The following is a 19910-nucleotide window of genomic DNA, read 5'->3' as shown; positions in this document are numbered from 1 at the left end:
CTATATAGTCATACTACTGTTTTTGCAGTTTAAACTTTCCACTTATTTCTATTGTTACTATATTGCAAAATATTATATCGCTATCCATCATCTCTCAGCCATTTTAAAATTTCATCATTTATTAATTTTTTATTGATTCTTTTATTTTTCTCTCTTGGAATCCTATATTCATTTCTAGCATTTTTGCACAGACTAATTGTTTCCTCTGTCTTACCCTTTATCTTTATGGCCTATTTGATTTTTAGTATTTATTATTGCTATTTTTTCAGTATTTTTATCTGTTTTTAACTTATTTTCATCTTTTTGTATTTTATTTTGCTTTGTCCCTTCCACCATTCCTTCTAATTTCTCAGCTGACTTCTGTATTTTATATTCATCTTTTCCTACCATTTGTTGAGAGCCTTCTACTTTCACATCTTTATTTTTAAATATTCCCATCAACTTCTTATAATTCTTTGTTGTTATTTCTATCATTTTTTTCATAGAACTTTATTGTCTCCTATTTTGTAACAAGTTAATATACCTCTAATGTCCCAATATTCCAATATCTGAAAACTCCAGAAAAAAAATCACTTATTAATAAGATTTAGTCAACCCCAAAATTATTCCTCCAAGTCCCCAGATTTTCTATTAGTTTGTGCTTTTTAGTTTTTATAGTTTCCAATTTACACCTTCCCAATTGTCCAGGTTTTAAAGTCTTATTTATCTTTTCTTCTTTTGTTTCTTCAAGTCTTTCAAATCCGCTTTTCAGTGTACAGTTCCAATAGAGTTTTAGTGTTTAATTTAATTTGCCTTCTGAATCTTCAAAAAGCTCAGTAAATATTTCCCAGCATCCAAATCACCTACTAAAATAAAATCAAGGTCAAGTAGCTTTCCAGATGATATTTACTTCTCTCACTACTTTCTTTTGAATTTCAAACCTTGCAGTAATCTTCTTCTTCCAGTAGATAGTCTACCTTCATTTTCTATTGGCATTCCTACTGTACACCTAGTTGCAAAATCTGAAGAAGCAGCACATTCATATTACTATACTGCCAAATTTCATTGTTGAATTATATTGCAGGTCAAATAAATAACACAACTAAACACTGCTTGTTTACTTGAGCTGGAATAAAGTTTGTTACATTTCATTTTCAAGATAAATTCTAGATTCAAATTATTATTTTTGCTCACTGAAGTTTGCATATTTACTTCTTGCAATACAAATTGGATAATGCACTGAAAAGCATTTTTTTTGCAGTTTCATTTATTTATTTTATTTTTATTTCTACCTTGAGAGTAAGCAATTCACCTTCTGCTTTCTTATATCACTTATTTTCCATTACTGCCTCAGGTATCCCCTTGAATAGGAACAAGAAATGGTCTATTTCATAGAAAACTAAATAAAGATGTCACAGCACTGTGGTGTCCACACTTCATTATGATGTGTAATAAATACAAATTATAGAATCTAAAGGAAGAACCAGATAAAACATGATTGGAAAGCAAATATTTTACTGAATCAAATCAGGAATATATATCAGCCCTGGTTAGTTGTTAAATAATAACTATCTACTTACCTGTGTGTATGAGGGAGAAGATTGCATCTCCCAACTCTGTCCTGCTCATTTCTGATTTCACCATACTGAGCAGAAAAAAATATGAATCTAGAGAAGTACACCCTCCTTTACACATTTCCCACCTGAATATACATAAAGCTGAGTAAGAATGTCTGAATGAACCACAATTCTGTATGCCAAGTCCCTTTTGAAACAAAAGTTAATAGATTCTCTTGGCTGCTCAACAAATGGATTACCAGGGAATGGGACCCAAAAGCAGAGGTGGGTGGCACATGAATTAATAACTGGTTCACCCAGCACCGAAAATGTGAGTGTGCGCTCACTTCCTAGGGCTGAGACAGAATGACTGGCCCAAGTTACCCAATTGGCTTTTGTGCATAAAGCCGGATTAGAACTCCCATTCACCCATTTGCTAACTTGATGCTTTTAACACTATACCAAACTCAATGAAGGTTTGAAAATGATAAAAGAAAATAAAGATATATACTGTATTGGCAAAATAATATTTGTATAATAACAACTGTATAAAACTAAGGAAATGGTAGTTTTAATATTTTTAGTTATTTACTCCTGTCCTCCAAAATTTCAAGAATTATCATTTCATACAACTTGAGCAGCCTATGAATTTTTGAAAAACCATCATTTATATTAAGCTTATGTAACCCATACATTAACCCCAGGCTGCAAGAATGTTATGGTATAATAAGCTAATTATGTTAATCAGAACAATTTATATGTTATATTTTCTTTTTAAAATTCTCTCTAACTCATAAAAATTTAAAATATAAGGTCCGGGGAAAGATAACAATATAATATTCAAATTAATATTCAAATGTTTTTTTTTAAAAAGCAGCCAAATATACCACTTTAAAAGCATAATTATTAATACATAGATTAACAGGAAAAAGCAAAGAAGTGAAGCCATTCTTTATTCTGTTGAAATTAAATATCAAGCTTCACTCTTTCTGCATTCTGCAGATAAGCTGGAACAATCTTAAGAGCACTGAGCAACCTGCATTAATACAAATTTGAAACACAAATGAATACAAGACCATAAAACACATTCAGCAGCAACATCTGCTTAGTGGTTTGTTCGTTATTAGTACTTTGCATTTACTAACTGTTCAAAAAACAAACTGCTTAAGTGTCCACTTGAAATAGACAACTTTAAAGTAAAGTATAATAAACTTTATAGCAATCATCAGCTGATTCCAAAGTCTCCCATCTGTGAAGGAAAGGAGTTTTGCTGACAGAAGAAACAATTCTGGTGGTGGTGGGGGAACAACATTATCACAGAAGCTGTCTGCCTTTGGATCCAGCCTATAGAAAGCTCCCACTTATGAGAAAGAATAGGACTGCAGCATATATGTTTTTGTTTATATCCAGTAAATAGTTGGAGGAAAGATCCAAATAATCAAATGTGACTAAGAAAAACAATTTGTAGAACATAGCAATAGCACTATAGCCGTGATGGCAAACCTATAGCATGTGTGCCACAGGTGGCACACATAGCCATATCAGTGGCCACACAAGCTCAATTCCGGCGCACATGTGCGCGCCGGCCAACTGATTTTCAGGCCTTCTGGGCCCACTAGAAGTAGGGAAACGGGCTGATTCCTGTCTCTAGAGGGCCTTAGGGGGGCGCAGGGAAGGCCTGTTTTTCTCTCACACCTGGTTCCAGAGCCTCTCTAGCAGTCTGGGGAGGGCAAAAATGGCCTTCCCACCCTCCCGGAGGTCCTCCGGAGGCCAAAAATGGCCCGTTTGCCAACTTCCGGTCCCACCCAAATGAGCCATTTCTGGCATCTGGACGACTTCCAGGGGGGTGGGGAAGGCTGTTTTCGCCCTCCCCAGATTCCTAGAGAGGCCCTGGAGCCAGGTGAGAGAGAAAAATGGGCCTACCGGGCCATCACGTGCCAGGAGTGGGGGGAGCTGGGTGGGTTGCATGTGCATGCACGGGGCAGGGCACATAGAATTATGGGTGTGGGCACACATGAGCATGACCCCCCACCCCCCCATGGCACACAATGGCAAAAAGGTTAGCCATCAATGCACTATAGCAATAGAACTTAGACTTATATACTGCTTCATAGTGCTTTTACAGCCCTCTGTAAACAGTTTACACAGTCAGCATATTGCCCCCAACAATGAGGGTCCTCATTTTACCCACTTCGGTCGGAAGGATGGAAAGCTGAGTCAACCTTGAGCTGGTGAGATTTGAACTGCCAAAAAGCAGTTAGCAGTCTGATAAAATAGCCTGCAGTATTGCACTCTAACCATTGTGCTACCTCAGCTTATCTAACGTACGCATAGTTTAATTAATGCTGGGTATTTTGCTGCACTGAAGTAATATATGGGCAGGAATTAAAATGCCAAGGCAATGGACACAACAATGCAATTTTGTTTTTTGTTTCTGTTTCAGGTTTTATTTTTTAGGATTTATAAAATTCCAGTATCATCCATACTCATGAGCCTTTATACATGTTTTGCATATAAGCTCCAAATTCCAAAGTTAAGGCCAAGGGATCATTGCCATGGAAACATAACAATGCAATTGTAATCATCCACCCCTCTTTTTAGGTAGTTCATCCCCTGCAGACACCCCAAATAGTGGTGTGTTTTGAGAAGCCAGTCAAAATAGCATTGTATCATTCTGGCATCTAACCTTGGCTAATCTCAAAAACTGCTAACATGAGTTAAATTTGGCTAATACTTGGAGAGCACTAGGGAATTTTCTGCCTGTTGCTAGACTGAGAATGAAAAAAACAATCCAGAAAAAAGCAGTGATTGTTACTTTCATATTGTTGCTTTCCCCAAAACCAAAGTTATGTCTAAGTGGTCACCAGTCAAATTCAAACTTGAAGAAAATATTACCTTTTACTCTTTTAAGGTAAAATGTTTTCTCTGTTTGTATTATTTAATTGGAAGTTGAAACAGAATTCATATGAGATCATGTCTGTGTGCTCATGCACATGGGCACATATGAGTGAGTCTTCATATGGAGTTTCTTAAGTGAGATTTAGCAGTTTTGAAATAGTTGCATACTTCCAAGCATCACCCCTTTTCATAAAGCTTCAAAAAATGGATTTGTCAAGAGTTTCTGCTTGGATCTTCTCAATTATGGTCCATGGCTTTATTATCATCGCTCTCTGAACAACATGATGAAGTCTTGGCCAGAACTTCTATCTGCCCAGAATTGAAACTGCAAAATAAGACAGTTTGCCCTTTAAAAGTTCAAGTAGCTCCTCCAGATGAGCTGATACATTATAATCATTACTGTTACGTATGTAGATTTTGGGCGGGCAGTTTGAACTAACTGACCGTCAGCTGATTGGCTGACCACCACAGCTGCAAGGTATATAAAGGGAGCTGTTTCCCCTGGCCAGTCACTGGGTTCTCACCCTACAATAAAGAGCTGTTGTCACTCACTGCCTGGCTTGCTGCGTCCTCATTCACCCAACATAATATGGGCGACGAGAGTGGGATTTTGAGGCCAGAAGCCATGGAAAGAGCTGAAGCCATGAGCCGACAAGAGAGCTGCAAACCCAAATCCAACCAGGCGAGCGAGCGGAGCACTTGGAGAATCTACCGAAGATGTCTACCTACGTGCCGCCAGGGCTTTTCAACCCCGTGGTAGAGAGGTGGGGATCCTACATGCCCCACTTCTAATGCTTCCTGGTGGCCAGCAACCTTCAGGGGCTGCCCGACATACGGAAGAAAGCCCTGTTCCTGAGCCATTGTAGAGCCAAGGTGTTCGATATGGCCGAGGCCCTATCGGAACCGGACTCGGTCCACACCATCTCATGGCAGATGCTTCAGACACTGCTGAAGGACCACTATACCCCAACGCCATCGAAGTACGTCCAACGGTTCGACTTCTGGCAACGGCTGCAGCAGGAGGGAGAATCGATCAGCAAGTACGTCGCTGCCCTGCGCAAGGCCGCAAACCAGTGCGAGTACAGAGACCTCGATGAGATGCTGCTAGAGCAACTAATCTGCAGAGTGAGAGATATTCGCTTGCAGAGAAGGTTGCTTGAAAAGACAAATCTCACGCTACACATCGCACTGGACAAGACGAGGGCTCAAGAATCCTCATCGAAGGCAGCCGAGAGACTACAGGGGATGATGCAGAACAGAACAGCACAGAAGTCAGCCCCGGTGCACCAGGAAACCGTTGGCACAGGGAGCGACGGAGAGTCAGACGAGGAGGTCTGCAGGACCGAATAGGACCGGCAGGACCGGCGAGGCCAGCGAGATGTCTGTGCGAGTTGTGGGGGACCCCATCCGTGCCAGACCTGCAAGTTCTGAGACGCCATTTGCCGCCAATGCGAGCGGAAGGGGCACATCACCAGAGTCTGTAGAGCCAAGCAGAATCCCTATTACAAGCCGCAGAACAACGCTAGCCAATCAGAGACGGCGGAGCGGACGAGAACCAATCCGAAGCGTGGCTACAGGAAAAGCGCGAAATCTGAGGATCTCGAGGCCTGCACCATCCGAATCGGCCAGACCTGCACATCCCCCGGGGAGAAGACCTACACGAAGGTCGACATCGAGGGGCAGGAGTGCGTTATGGAGATCGACACCGGATCCCCAATTACCATCATGTCCTGGGACAAGCTAAAGAAGGCCATCCCCAGCATACAGAGATGGCAACTGCAGTACCAGCGGCTGGGACTGCGCGATTACCAGGGGAACCACATCCCCGTGGAAGGAATTGGCGAGTTCCAGGTGGAGTACGGGGAGTTCCAGGAGAAGCTTCCTCTCACCGTAGTCAGCGGGAAGCTCCCAAGCCTCCTGGGCATGGACTGGTTCAGAGCCCTGGGCATGGGATTCACCGGAGTCCGCAACGTACAAAGCACCCTGAAGGACGACCTGATGCAGGAGTTCCAGGACGTGTTCGACAAATGGCTCAGAAAGTATGTGGGGACCCCTATCTCATTCAACCTCAACCCCAATATTGCCCCCATCCGGCTGAAACCCAGGAGGGTACCTTTCACCCCAAAGCCCAAGATCGACGTGGAATTGGACAAATTGATAAGCAGGGGGTGTTAATGCCAGTCGATCATGCTCGGTGGGAGATCCCAATTGTGACCCCTGTTAAGCCGGATGGGTCTGTGCATATCTGCGCTGACTACAAATGTACGATCAACAAGGCCCTGCAGCAGAGTGCCTATCCGGTTCCGATCATACATCACCTTCTGCATTCCCTAGGGCCAGGCAAGATCTTTGCTAAACTCGATCTTGCGCAGGCGTACCAGCAGCTGCCAGTAGATGGTGCTACCACAGAGGCACAAACTACAGTGATGCATAGAGATGCCTTCAAGGGTACCAGATTCCAATTCGGAGTCAGCATAGCTCCAGGACTATTCCAGAGCACCATGGAGCGACTGTTACAGGGGATCCCTGGGATGGTCCCGTATTTCGATGATGTGCTCATCACTGCAGAAGACGAACAGCAGCTAGGGGAGAGGCTGAGACAAGTCCTAGGGAAGTTCAGGAGTGCAGAACTCAGGGTCAAATGCAACAAGTGCATGATCGCAGTCTCTTCTGTGGAGTTCTTGGGGTACCGGGTAGATGGAACCGGCATACACCCTACTGAAAGCAAGATTAGGGCGATCCGAGAGGCTCCCACCCCCAAAGATAAGGCAGAACTACAAGTGTTCCTGGGACTATTGAACTTTTATGCAATTTTTCTAAGGGACAGTAGCGGAGCCCCTACACAGACTGTTGGCCAAAAAGTCCAAATGGTTTTGGGGAAGGCTGAAGCTACAGTGTTTGCTGCTGTAAAGAAACTCCTGTCGGCCGAGAGTTTCCTAATTCAATACAATTGTATGCTTCCCTTAGTGCTAGTCTGTGATGCATCCCCTTTCGGCATGGGGGCCGTCCTGAGCCATAGACTACCGAACGGTCTAGAGGCACCCATCACCTACTACTCCCGGACTCTTTCAAGCACCAAACAGAATGACAGTCAACTTGACAAAGAGGCCCTGGCAGCTGTCTCAGGAGTCAAGAAGTTCCATGAATACCTGTTCGGCAGAGACTTCAAACTCATCACAGACCATCGCCCCCTTCTGGGTCTCATCACAGGGGACCGACCCACCCCGGCAGCCCTATCTCCCAGGATGACATGCTGGGCCATCTTCCTGGCAGCATACTCCTATCGCCTGGTACATAGACCAGGGGTGAGCATGGGTAACACCGATGCCCTCAGCCATTGCCCATTACCGGACAGGATAGAGGACCCCACACCCGGAGTTCCAGTCCTGCTGATTGACGTCTTGGACTCAGGGCCCATCACGTCAGCAGAGGTAGCGAGAGCCTCAACCAGAGAACACGTGATTAGGAAAGTCATGAGTTGGGTCACAAGGGGGTGGCCAGAAAAGTGTGAGGGCAGGGAATTCAAACATTTCGCTAACAAAAAGGGCGAGCTGACAATGCAAGGGGGTTGTCTTTTGTGGGGCGATCGGGTTATTGTTCCCTTGTGCCTAAGGGAAAAAGTTTTAAAGCTATTGCATGAGGGGCACCCCAGGATTGTAAGGATGAAGGGGTTAGCTAGGAGTTATGTATGGTGGCCCCTAATGGATAAAGACTTCACTGAGTGGGTGGGGAAGTGCCAACCCTGCCAAGAGTCTAGGCCAGACCCCCCCACACAGCACCGGTCAGGGAATGGGAATGGCCCCAGGGTCCCTGGTCCAGGATCCATATAGACTTTGCTGGCCCAGTCCACGGGCAGGTATTTATGGTCATAGTGGATGCCTTCTCGAAGTGGTTGGAGATCAGACTCATGAAGACTACTACCACCGATGCCGTCATTAGGGAGCTAAGGCAGTTGTTCACCACTCATGGCCTACCGGACACCTTAGTCTCAGATAACGGGCCCCAGTTCACGGCCACACAGTACCTAGCAGAGTTGGGGATCAGACATGTCCTCTCCACCCCGTTTCATCCGGCTAGTAATGGATTGGTAGAGAGATTTGTGAAAACGGCAAAGGAAGCCATCTCACACCTAGGCCCTGGGGACTGGCAGGAGAGGATAGATAAATTCTTAATGGCCCAACACGCCATATCATGCACCGCCACAGGCAGGAGCCCGGTGGAACTTCTAATGGGGAGGAAGCTCCGAGGAGTCCTAGACAGGCTACACCCCAGTTATTCCCCTGACAGCTTCAGAGGGGCAGAAAAAAGGCTGAAGGAGTTCACAATAGGGATGCCAGTATTCGCTAGGAATTACGGGAACAGGCCCCTCTGGGAAACCAGGACAATCACGGAGGTAACAGGGCCCAAATCATATAGGATAGACATGGGAGATGGGAGGATTTGGCGCCGACACATTGACCAACTACGGAAGCGTTGGGCCGCCGACACAGAAGACGCATTCGACGAACCTCTCCCTAGCTACCAACAGGACTCTCAAACTAACTCAAACCCGAGTCTAGCGGAGGACTTAGCTGTCGGCCCCGAGATCCAGCGCCGCCCCATCGCGGAAGATTGACCAGCTGCAGAAGTCGCCGCCCACAACGAATTCTCAGAGGTTCCATTGGTGGAGCAGGGAGAAACAGGGAGTTCCTCCAACCTGCTCGACGCCACACCTCCGACTGAACTGCCCAGGTCAACTAGGGTGCGGACACGCCCTGGTCACCTGAGAGACTTTGTATGCTAATGTCCACCTCAAGTGACTTCTGGGAGGGGAGGAGTGTTACATATGTAGATTTTGGGCAGGCAGTTTAAATTAACTGACCGTCAGCTGATTGGCTGACCACCACAGCTGCAAGGTATATAAAGGGAGCTGTTTCCCCTGGTCAGTCGCTGGGTTCTCACCCTACAATAAAGAGCTGTTGTCACTCACTGCCTGGCTTGCTGAGTCCTCATTCACCCAACATAACTGACTATGTATATAAAGATTTCAGCTGGAGAAAATAGAGAAGAATTGCAATTGGCAAGAGTGGCTTAATGGGGTTGCATAGAGTTCTTGCTGTTTCTTTCCTATTAGGCCTTCCTTGAATTTGTCTGTCATATCTGATTTACTTACTTTCACTACCAAAATTTGATGGCTGTTCCTAATTACCTTGTCTTTCTGCATAAAAATAATGACTTTCACTTCAATGCAGACCAGTCAATCAGAATATGGTATAATTTTCCATTCATGATTATGGCTCATTGTTATTTATTATGAAACATTTGTGAATTGTGTCTGAATGATATAAATGATATCAATAGTTAAAAAAATTCTTAGTGGACAGTAATGACAAAATATTGAGATAAGGTAAAAACGTTTAAGGGGTTATGATTCACAGATCACTTATGCCTTCCTTCTCTACTTTCTGTAAGGATTTTCTGCCATTCCCAGTTCTTCTTTTCAAAATGTTTTGTTATTAGCATGTACTTGTCACATTGACAGTACTTTATATTATAACAAGTATGAAATATATTCAGAAAGCATTTTTTTTTAAAAAATGAATTAATCCAAATGTTCAATTTGTGCCATAAAAGGAAATACAAAACAGTTCATATAACCTTCATATGATAGACAAATAGATGAATGACTTATTCCTTTGTTATTCATTTTTCTTTCATTTCTGACCAAGTCAACTTTGTTATTTTTATTCTGTTTGACACAGTCCTTACTCTCCATAAAATGTCTATTTTTGTAGGGCCATCTGTTATTTTCTTTCTTCTGGCAATTTCTATTTTTGCCATTTTTATGATACCCAAAACAGTTCCATAACCTCCTCGGCTATAAAATCTTTCACATTTAATTCCTAATACACAATTTTCATGTGTTCACATTTTCTTTCTTCCAATCTCATTTATCTCTGTTAACTCTATATGCTGCAAATTCTTTCTGCCTTCTACAAATCAGTTATTGCTGCTGATGCCACACTAATTACTCCAATCTTCTAATATAAATTATATTCATGGATATACAATACTTCTGAAGTATTGTATTAGTATCATGAAAAAAAATACAACTGTTAGCCAATATATAGAATTATAGAGTTGCAAAGGGCCATTTATACAAATTAATCCAGCTTTTAATCAATACAGGAATCCAAAATAAAGCACTGCCACCAGATGACTCTCTAGTATCTGAATGCTTCCAGAAAAAAGAAGTTCTCTATTCATCCTCATAATTGGTACCACTACCAAGCTGTTTTTCCTGTCATTCAATCAAAACCTGCCCTCCTATAACTGCCATCTAGTACTCCATGTGTTATTCTCTGGAATGATGGTGAACAGGCCTTGAGTTGACAACTTAAGTGGCATCCTTTTCAAGCATTTATCATACCCCTTCTCAGTGAATTTGCATAGATTATCAATTCTAAATATTTATTATTTATGTAAATTAGGTGGCATACACTATTTATCCTCAAGGGTTTCTTTGGATAAAAGGTTTTTTTAAAAAGTTGATATTGAACAAACTTTAACTAGAATTTGCTATTTTGAAAGATATCTGATCAAAACTTCTAGATGGAAAACCAATAAAATTTCAATAGCTGGAATTGGATAATCATTTCACTTGCTATTATTGGGAAAGTTAAAGGAGACAGATTAATTATTTTCTAACAAAAGACCATAAGTATAACTCAGGGTTGAACTATCAAGTCCTTGAGCTCTGCTGAATTGGGGAAGATCAAGGTCTCCATAATTATTTTCTGCTTTATATTTAAAGCTACCAACTAGACTTTCTGAGACTAGAATCAGAAATTGGCTGTGTCATATAACAGATTTGCCTCCACATATAAAGAAAATAATTCATGTTTCCATATATTCTATCTTTGATTCAAATCAAGAGAAATAGTTAATTAAATTAAACAATTGTCCCAACAAAACCAAAGAAATTAATTATAGAAAATTACAAAGTAGCATGCGTAGGTAATTCTGTTTCAACGATATGATAAAATATTGGGTGTATGGAATATAGGGTAAGATAAAGATTGCGTCATTCTTACACATTGTTGCTACAATGAACTGTTTCCAAATATCTTGCCTCCTAGTATAAAAATGTTTACTTTTTTTAACAACATAAAAGGCTATTAAATGTTCACAACCCAAATTCTTCTACATGAAATAGAGCAGAATCCAAGAGCGAATGATCTCCATAGCAACTCCATTGTCAGATAGCACACACAACTTCTTTTAAAAATCATGCAAGATAACTCCCAAACTGAATTTTCTATTTTCTTTTCTATGGTGAAAGTAACCATAAGTTACATTTATGCTGTTGTAAAGGGGTATCAAGTCATATTCTTTCGTTTCATAATAGCTAAGCTAAACTTTCTAGCATTCATTCAACATATTTCAAAATGATTCACTCTTTGATAAAATACAATACAGAAACAGCAAAATAAATCCTTATCACCTCAATTAAAGGAAGCAATAGACACCTTTGCATGCTACCTAATTTCAGTAATTGGCTGAAAGAAGGGGGGGGAAACTGAAATTATGCCAGACAAAGTCTGTTGTTAATGAGATACCTGGACTGGGAGATTGTTTGAGTAAAGATGCAGTTCCCAAAAAAAGAAGGTGTGCAGTATTATTTCTTGTTCCTGAGCTGTAATTAGATTCACAGAAGATGACTATGGTGAGGATCAGATCTGCATAACTGTGTTAGTGCATACCACCTGTAACTGTTCCTGAATAAATCAGAACTGGAACATAGTTATCTATGCCTTAGTTACAGTTCATTGACAACAATAATTAGCTCTGAATTGGTTAACCTTTAAAAATGTTGCAGGACAATTGGTACAAAATGTGGAGGCTTGTCTGCTTATCAATGCAGGGTACATGTCAGAAACTTCTTTTATATCAAAACTGAGAAAGGATTTTGTCTATTGTGGGTCCAGGTTGTACCTCCTCCAGGGAGATGTGTTGTGTTTGGCTTTTATTCAACTGGTTTTTAGAAAAATGCAAAAGTTCATTTCTTTAGTCAAGCTTTTAACTATTAATTGATTTTAGTAAAAAATTATCTTAATTTTGATTTTAACTATATTGATTTCATTATTTTAAATTAATATTTCATTAAATTAATTTTTATTTTAAAATTAAAATTAATTGTATTTTACAATATTTTACAATTTGTATTTTGTTTATCAAATCAAATATGATCTGCGCATGTGCAGAAGCGGTGCGTGCATGAGCGAAGCAAGCGTGCATGAGCGAGCGAGCGAATCGGTAGCAAAAGTAAGTGAAAACCACCCCTGCTATTACTCTTGGTACTGTCTTTGCTTTCTTTTAAAGCAATCATTCTATTTCTATTTGCGGACCTTTGTACTTTCTGATTTTCTCCAATTCTTTTTCTTCTATTCTGCTGCCTCCAGGTACTGTCACATCCACTTTTTTTTTTTTGTCTTTCCTATCAACAATTGTTAAGTGTTATGTGGCAGGTGCATCTCTGAAGGCTAGTATCAGAGCACTTTAGCTTCTTCATTTTCTATTATTTTCTCTATTTTGTAGTCCCATCCATCCTTGCTTGCAGGCAAATGGTATTTCTTGCAGATCTTCCAATAAACAATTGTTGCTATTTTGTCATGTCATTATTTGTAGTCAGTCTGTCTGAACCTCTTGCAGCAACTAGCCAGGTGGTCCACTGGTTCTTCAGCTTCTTTGCAGAGATGGCATTTACTGTCTGTTGGTGTCCTCTCAATTCTGGCTTTGTATGCTTTTATTATTCAAGCTTGGTCTTGTGCAGCGCAATTAGTCTCTCTGTCTCCTTCAATTTTCCTGATCTTGGCCAATTATTGTTATCAGCTTTGCCTGATATTTTTTTTTAATATACTGGCTATGTAATACTTCATCTTCCCATGTCTCTTTTCTGTTCTTCATCTGGTCTTTCTTTTAAGCCAGTTTTATTTCTCCAGAATTCAGTAAGCCTTCTGGTATAGCTTCAGTGCATCCTCTTCACTGTTCTTCAGATACTTTTACATTAACTGTTTTTCTTCTTCAACTGTATGTTGTACTTGCAATATTTCATCCAAATCTATTTTCCTTGGTAAGTAGAGTCTGTCAGCATTCCTGTGAGGATGAAGGGCATGATCCATTGTATTATTATTATTATTATTATTATTATTATTATTATTATTATTATTATTATTATTATTATTATTATTATTATTATTATCTCTTTTATTCATTAAATATGAAGCTCAGTCAACTGAACATTTTAAAATGTGTCACAAATATGATTGATTGGTGCTAATGGTTGATACAGGTTGCTGCCAGAGTCCTAGGTATCAATCAAGTATCTTCTTAAAATATGTGATGTTCCGAGTAGCACAGTTTTTTGCAGTTCCGCTGGTGTTACTGCAGGAAGCTGCAATTTCTTGATGTGTTTTGTAAAATTCTTAGAAATGGTACCAAGTGCGTCAATGACAATGGATATCACTGTTACATATTTCATCCATAGCCATGTAGTTTTGATGGCCAGGTTGCAATATTTCATGATTTTTTTCAGTTCTTTTTCTTCGACTCTGGTGTCTCCTGGTACCGCGATGTCAATAAATTGTACATTTTGGTTTTTGACAACTGTGAAATCTGGCATGTTGTGTTCCAAGTGATGATCCGTCTGTATTCGAAAGTCCCACAAGATCGTCACCTTCTCATTTTCTATAACTTTTTCCACTTTATGTTCCCATTACTTTTTGGATACAGGTAAGTCGTATTTTTTACATAATGACCAGTGGATTAACTTAGCAACTCAGTCGTGTCTAGCTTTGTAATCAGTTTGTGTGATTTTGCTGCATTCATATATTAAATGTGAAACAGTTTTGACTTTGTTGTTGCAAAGTCGCCAGTTTGGATTGTCGGTGGATTTTGGTATCTTTGCTTTCATGGCATTAGTTTGTAGTGCTTGTTATTGAGCAGCCAGTATTAAACCTTCCGTTTCTTTCTTGATGGTTCCCATCTTAAGCCATGCCCATGTAAAGTTGTCATCACATTTTCCTTCAATGTTTTTCAAGTGCTGTCCATGCAAAGCTTTGGTTTTCCATCTATTTAATCTATCATCGAGCTGTTTTTTTCCTTATATCCTGCCTTTGTTTGTTGTTTTTATAATGTTCTCTGTTTTCACAGCCTGCAGCAATTTTTCTGTACTTTGATTCACATAATCATTCAAACTTCGTTTTTCTTCTTCTACAGTTTGATGGATTTGCAATAATCCACTGCCCCCTATTTTTCTTGGCAGGTACAACCTGTTGATGTCACTTCGTGGATGTAAAGTGTGGTACATATTGAAAAGTTTGCGCGTTTTCCAGTCCAAGTTTTCCAGTTCAGCCAAAGTCCAGTTGATGATTCCATATGAGTAGCATATCACTGGAACTGCCCATGTATTAATGCCTCTAATTATGTTTCCAGCATCCAGCTTTGATTTTAATATTTTGCGGACCCTCCTGATGTATTCCTTCTGCGTTGACTCTTTGACTTTTCCATTCAAGATGTTATCTGCTTCCAATATGCCTAGGTATTTGTAACCATCATCCTTTGTTAATGCTTTTACTATGTTTCCATTTCCCAGTTCTATTCCTTCTATTTTTTTCATTTTTCCTTGCTGCATGGATAATATAGCACATTTTTCAAATCCAAAGTTCATTTTGATGTCGCTGCTGAACAGTTGAACTGTGTTGAGTATTGATTTAAGTTCAGTGGGGCTTTTCGTATACATTTTAAAGTCATCCATATATAGTAGATGGTTTATTTTGCCATGTTGGCTTGAGATTTGGTATCCCAGTTTTGTGTTTCGTAGGATTATTGTCAATGTAATTAATGTGATGTTGAACAGTAATGGTGAAAGTGAGTCCCCCTGGAAGATTCCTCGTCTAATGTTGATTTCACCAATGTTCTCCCCATTTGCTGTTAGAACTGTTTTCCATTTTTGCATATTTGCTTTAAAAAATGTACAAATATTTTTCCTGATTCCAAAGTTTTCCAGACAGGTGTTAATCCAGCTGTGGGGTAATGAGTCAAATGCCTTCTTGTAATCAATCCATCACATATTTAAATTTATTTTTCTTTGTTTTGCATTTTTAGTACCATTTGTCAATGAGCAGCTGATCTTTTGTTCCTCTTGATTTTTTATAATTTCCTTTTTGTTCTACTGGATACAAATTGTTTTCCATCAAATGATTGAATAGTGAATTTGCCAGTAAAAAGTTTTGAATGTTGTTGGCAGACAAGTAATTGGGCGATAGTTGCTTGGCTCTGTGCCCTTTTCTGGATCTTTCATTATCAAGTATGTTCGACCAGCTGTTAACCATTCTTCACTTGTTGCATTTTGAAGCATTTGATCAAATTGAGTGTCCATGCGATAATGGAGGCTGGTCAGGTGTTTTAGCCAGTATCCATGCAGTTTATCCAGGCCAGGTGCATTCCAGTTCTTGACCTTTGCTTGTTTTGCAACCATGTCAGTTGTTATTGCAATATTTTCCATTTTGTTTCGTGTTGTTTGTTGTTGAATATCTTTGATCCAAGAGGCAGTTTTGTTGTGTTCCACTGGGTTTTCCCACAGTTCTTTCCAAAAGTTCAAAGTTTTTTCTTTACATAGATGAACATTAGTTTGGACTCAATTTTCATCAAGGGACTGGTAGAAGAGGTGTTGGTTTCTTCTGAACTGGACATTTTCACGATATTGTTTAAATTGTCCTTTGTATCTTTCAATTTTCTTTGCTGTTCCTATTATACATTGTTTTAGTTTTTCCATGATTTCCGTTATTGTTTTTTCCTCCAAGTTGTATTTATTATGTAAACTATTTTCAGCTTTTTGATATTTAGTTTTCCTTCTTTCAAGTACTTCAGATTGCTGACGTCCCCTCATAGTTTTTTTATTTTATTTTCAAGTCGAATTTTCCACTTTGGTGTTCCAGTGGGTTTCTTTTTTGGCATTTTATAATCCACTTCTGCGGTTATAATGGCGGCTGTGCTATACATTAATTGGTTGGTTTCATATGGTGTGCTGGATGGGATGGATGTTAAAATGCTGTTCACGGCAGTTAGTAGATCTTTCACTTGTTTGCTATGCACTTCGCGAATGGTAGGTAGTCTTTTTCTCTCTATGTTTTCTTTGATGTGGTTTTCAATCTTTTCTTTCAGCATTTTTGCTAGATCACTTAGCTCTACACTTTCAGGTTGTTGCACAGGAGGAATTTCATCCTGTATATTGGTTTCTTCCACTGTCTGGTCAGTTTGTTCAGGTGTTGGAACAGTTTCTTCAGTCTGTTCATCATTACCTGTTGTTTTCTTTTTAGCCAATATTTGTAGATGTTGCATTTCCACATCTGTGAAAACTTTATTACGGATGATGAAGCATCTTTGATCCATTAATCTTTGTTCAGTTACATCACTTTCCGGATGTTTTTACTTCCACAGTTGCATCATTCTTTTTTACTAATCAGGAATAATAATAATAATAAAATAATAAAAACATCCTCCAACGATACCTTAACAGTTCCTAGGTCCTTGGTTAGAACTCAAGCTGCTGAGCTATTAACCAGCCTCAAAGGCTGTGAATCTCACTAAAGATTAACTAATAATAATAATAATAATAATAATAATAATAATAATAATAATAATATTCCTCAGATTCATAATGTTGCATGAATTTTCCAAAGGAAAGAACTTGAGCCCTATGATGTGGCATTGCAAATTCTACACTTCAGACATGGATACAACATCATAGCACATAGCAAAGAGACGAGACTTGTTTTCAACAGAATATCCACCTACATACAATATTGCTTTACAATCCTCAATATATCAAGAAGCCCTTGTGCTTATTATTGTTACTGGTATGTGTGGGTTGTGGTGAATTAGAAAGTCAAAACAAAAACCTAGTCTTTTTTCTTGAGCCTTTTTTAAAAAGATTATTAAAGACTCAGACAATGTAAATAATTTTACTGGAACTATTTTTAAACTTTTTTATTCTGTTTCATCTACGCTCTTGCTATCAAAGAATAAAGTTTAAATGTTTAGAAAGAAGTATGTAGCTGCAAATTGTGAATCTTTAAGTGTTGTTTATTTGTAAAATAGGATAAGTAGGCTGCAGTATTTTCTAATTCAGGCACCAGCTATTGTATTCATAGACAAGAAAGGATATTGCTGTCTACCTCTGTCTGCAAAGCACTGTATAGAGTGTCTTCAGAAAGTCTTCTGAAAGTAAGACAGAGATAGAAGTAGGTAAAGTACAAAGTGTGTAGACAAGTAGGTCATTGCCTTCACCAGTGAGTTCTTATTGGAATATGGGATATTAATTGCCCACAAAATCCTTACAACAAACTACTGTGAGTTCTTATCACTTATTACTGCTGTGTTAACGAAATTAAGTAATCCCTTATTATTCTGTTAAAGAAGTTAGTTGGAAAAGTCAAACTAATCTTCCCCTCAGTTATGGAAATAACACCAAGTGACTTTGGGCCAGTAATTCTCTATGACCCCATCTGCTTCACAAGATTGTATTGAAGAAAAAATGGAGACCCAGATACATAGGTAGTATATCAATTTCTTAATTAAAAATGCATCTGGCCATGAACTTTAAAAAATGTGGAATATAATTTGAATAAATTACTATATCCTAAAACCAAATGGTGTTCCACATGAAGTACTGTATGTATTTTTATTATGTGCCATCAAGTAATTATTGATTTCTAGTAACCACATAAATAGATGTCCTCCATGATGATCTATTCCTAACCTATTCTTCCAAGTATCCCAATGAGGGCATTTGTCACCACTGTAAGTCTTGCTGATAGTCATCTTCTTCTTCTCTTTCTTTCCACCTCCTAGTAACCACATAGATTTTCTCTTTATAATTATTATTAAAGACTTTTTAAAAGGAAGATTAAAAACTAATCCAAAATAATATAAAGGAAAAAAAAGAAAGAAATCAAAGAGAAAGCTAAAAGTAAATGAAGAAAAAGAAGTATAGAAAAAAGAAACAATAGAAAAAATTAATTTCCAATTGTCTTTACAGAAATTATAAGTAAAATTAGAAATGTATTTCTTACTCAATGAGTACTGTGTAACTCTCTTTTTTCTGTAATATATCTTGTCTAATCATGAAAACCATAAATCATAAGTTCACTTTTTTGTTTTGCATAAAAAGCCCATAAGGCCTTTCCAGTCAGCAATAAGGAGATATTGTCTTTTCTCTAATTAAAGAAATTAATTTAGCCATCTCAGCAAATTCAATCCCCTTCATCCACCACTTCCATCATATGTAGTGTTGAATCTTTTCATCTTTGTGTATACAATAATCTAGCTGCAGTTAACCTATACAAAAACAAAGTTACATAATTTTTTTCCAACCGTCTGGAAAAATCTCAATTCCAAAAGAAAAACTTCTGGTATCAATTGTATATTAATTTTCAAAATCCTCTGAAACTGTGTTATATTTGAATCCAGAATTTTCTGGATTTGTAACACATCCTTTGTAACACATCCTTTAAACCTGATAAAATATCCCATCTTGTTGCTTACTCCAACAAAAATTTGAAGCGCATAATTCTATTTCAAAGTTAGATTTACAATATTCAAAATTATAAATTCTTTTGTCCACTTTAAATCCTTCTAAAACTATATCCCTCTGCAACTAGTTCTTCTCTTGGTTTTATTTAATATTTAATAAACTATTATTTAATATTCCCCTTGACAAAATTCTAGTATCTCACGATAAGAGATATTTTTATTTTGCCTATTATTATTATTGTTGTTTTTCTCCATAAAATCCTTCTTTGTCTGAGCTCCACAAAGGTATTTTTGGGCACAAATTGAGTTTGTATCTATTCACAATATGGCACATCTAACTAAGTTAATTTAAAAATCCACATAACCTTAATTTTGTTGTGCCATAAATATTCATAGCACCCAAATCTCAGATCATGTCCTTCTAACTCTGAGAGCCTTCTGTTTCTCAGCAGCACCCACTCTTTCATTCAACTCAAGCAGCAAGTCTCCTCTTTCTTTTGCATCTTGAAACACCTTATATTTAACTCATGGTTTTCCCCTGCTACACAAATTTAGATATACCTTTCTGCCACTGTTTAAATAATGCATCATTTATCAAAACAGATATTGTTCAAAACAAAAACATCATTCTAGGCAAGACATTCATTTTTATCACAAAAATTCTTCCCAGCAATGACAGTTGCAGTTTCTCCCATCGTAATATGTCTTTATAATTTCATCCCATGTCTAAACATTTCTTTGAAATAACATAGAGTTGGGGAAATACTTGTAAAAAAAATTTTTTTTTCTTTTTGTAAAACTCTTGAATAATAAAAAAAAGAAATAACATAGAGTTCATGTTTGTCATAGTGGTAGACAGATATTTTACTTTCTTTCAATCTTAAAACCCATATTATTTTACAG

The 19910-nt window shown here is 38.6% G+C and overlaps 1 pseudogene; it reads left to right on the top strand.

Moving 5' to 3' along the window:
* The first annotated feature begins 5315 nt into the window (after positions 1-5315).
* LOC148113356 (uncharacterized) lies at positions 5316-6608 on the top strand (annotated as a pseudogene).
* Positions 6609-19910: the final 13302 nt, after the last annotated feature.

This window comes from Pantherophis guttatus, chromosome 5 (genome assembly GCF_059756535.1).
Source record: "Pantherophis guttatus breed Tessera chromosome 5, ASM5975653v1, whole genome shotgun sequence".
NCBI classification, from domain to species: domain Eukaryota; kingdom Metazoa; phylum Chordata; class Lepidosauria; order Squamata; family Colubridae; genus Pantherophis; species Pantherophis guttatus.
The sequence above is the reverse complement of the archived record's forward strand: the minus strand, read 5'-3'. Positions and strand labels throughout refer to the sequence as shown.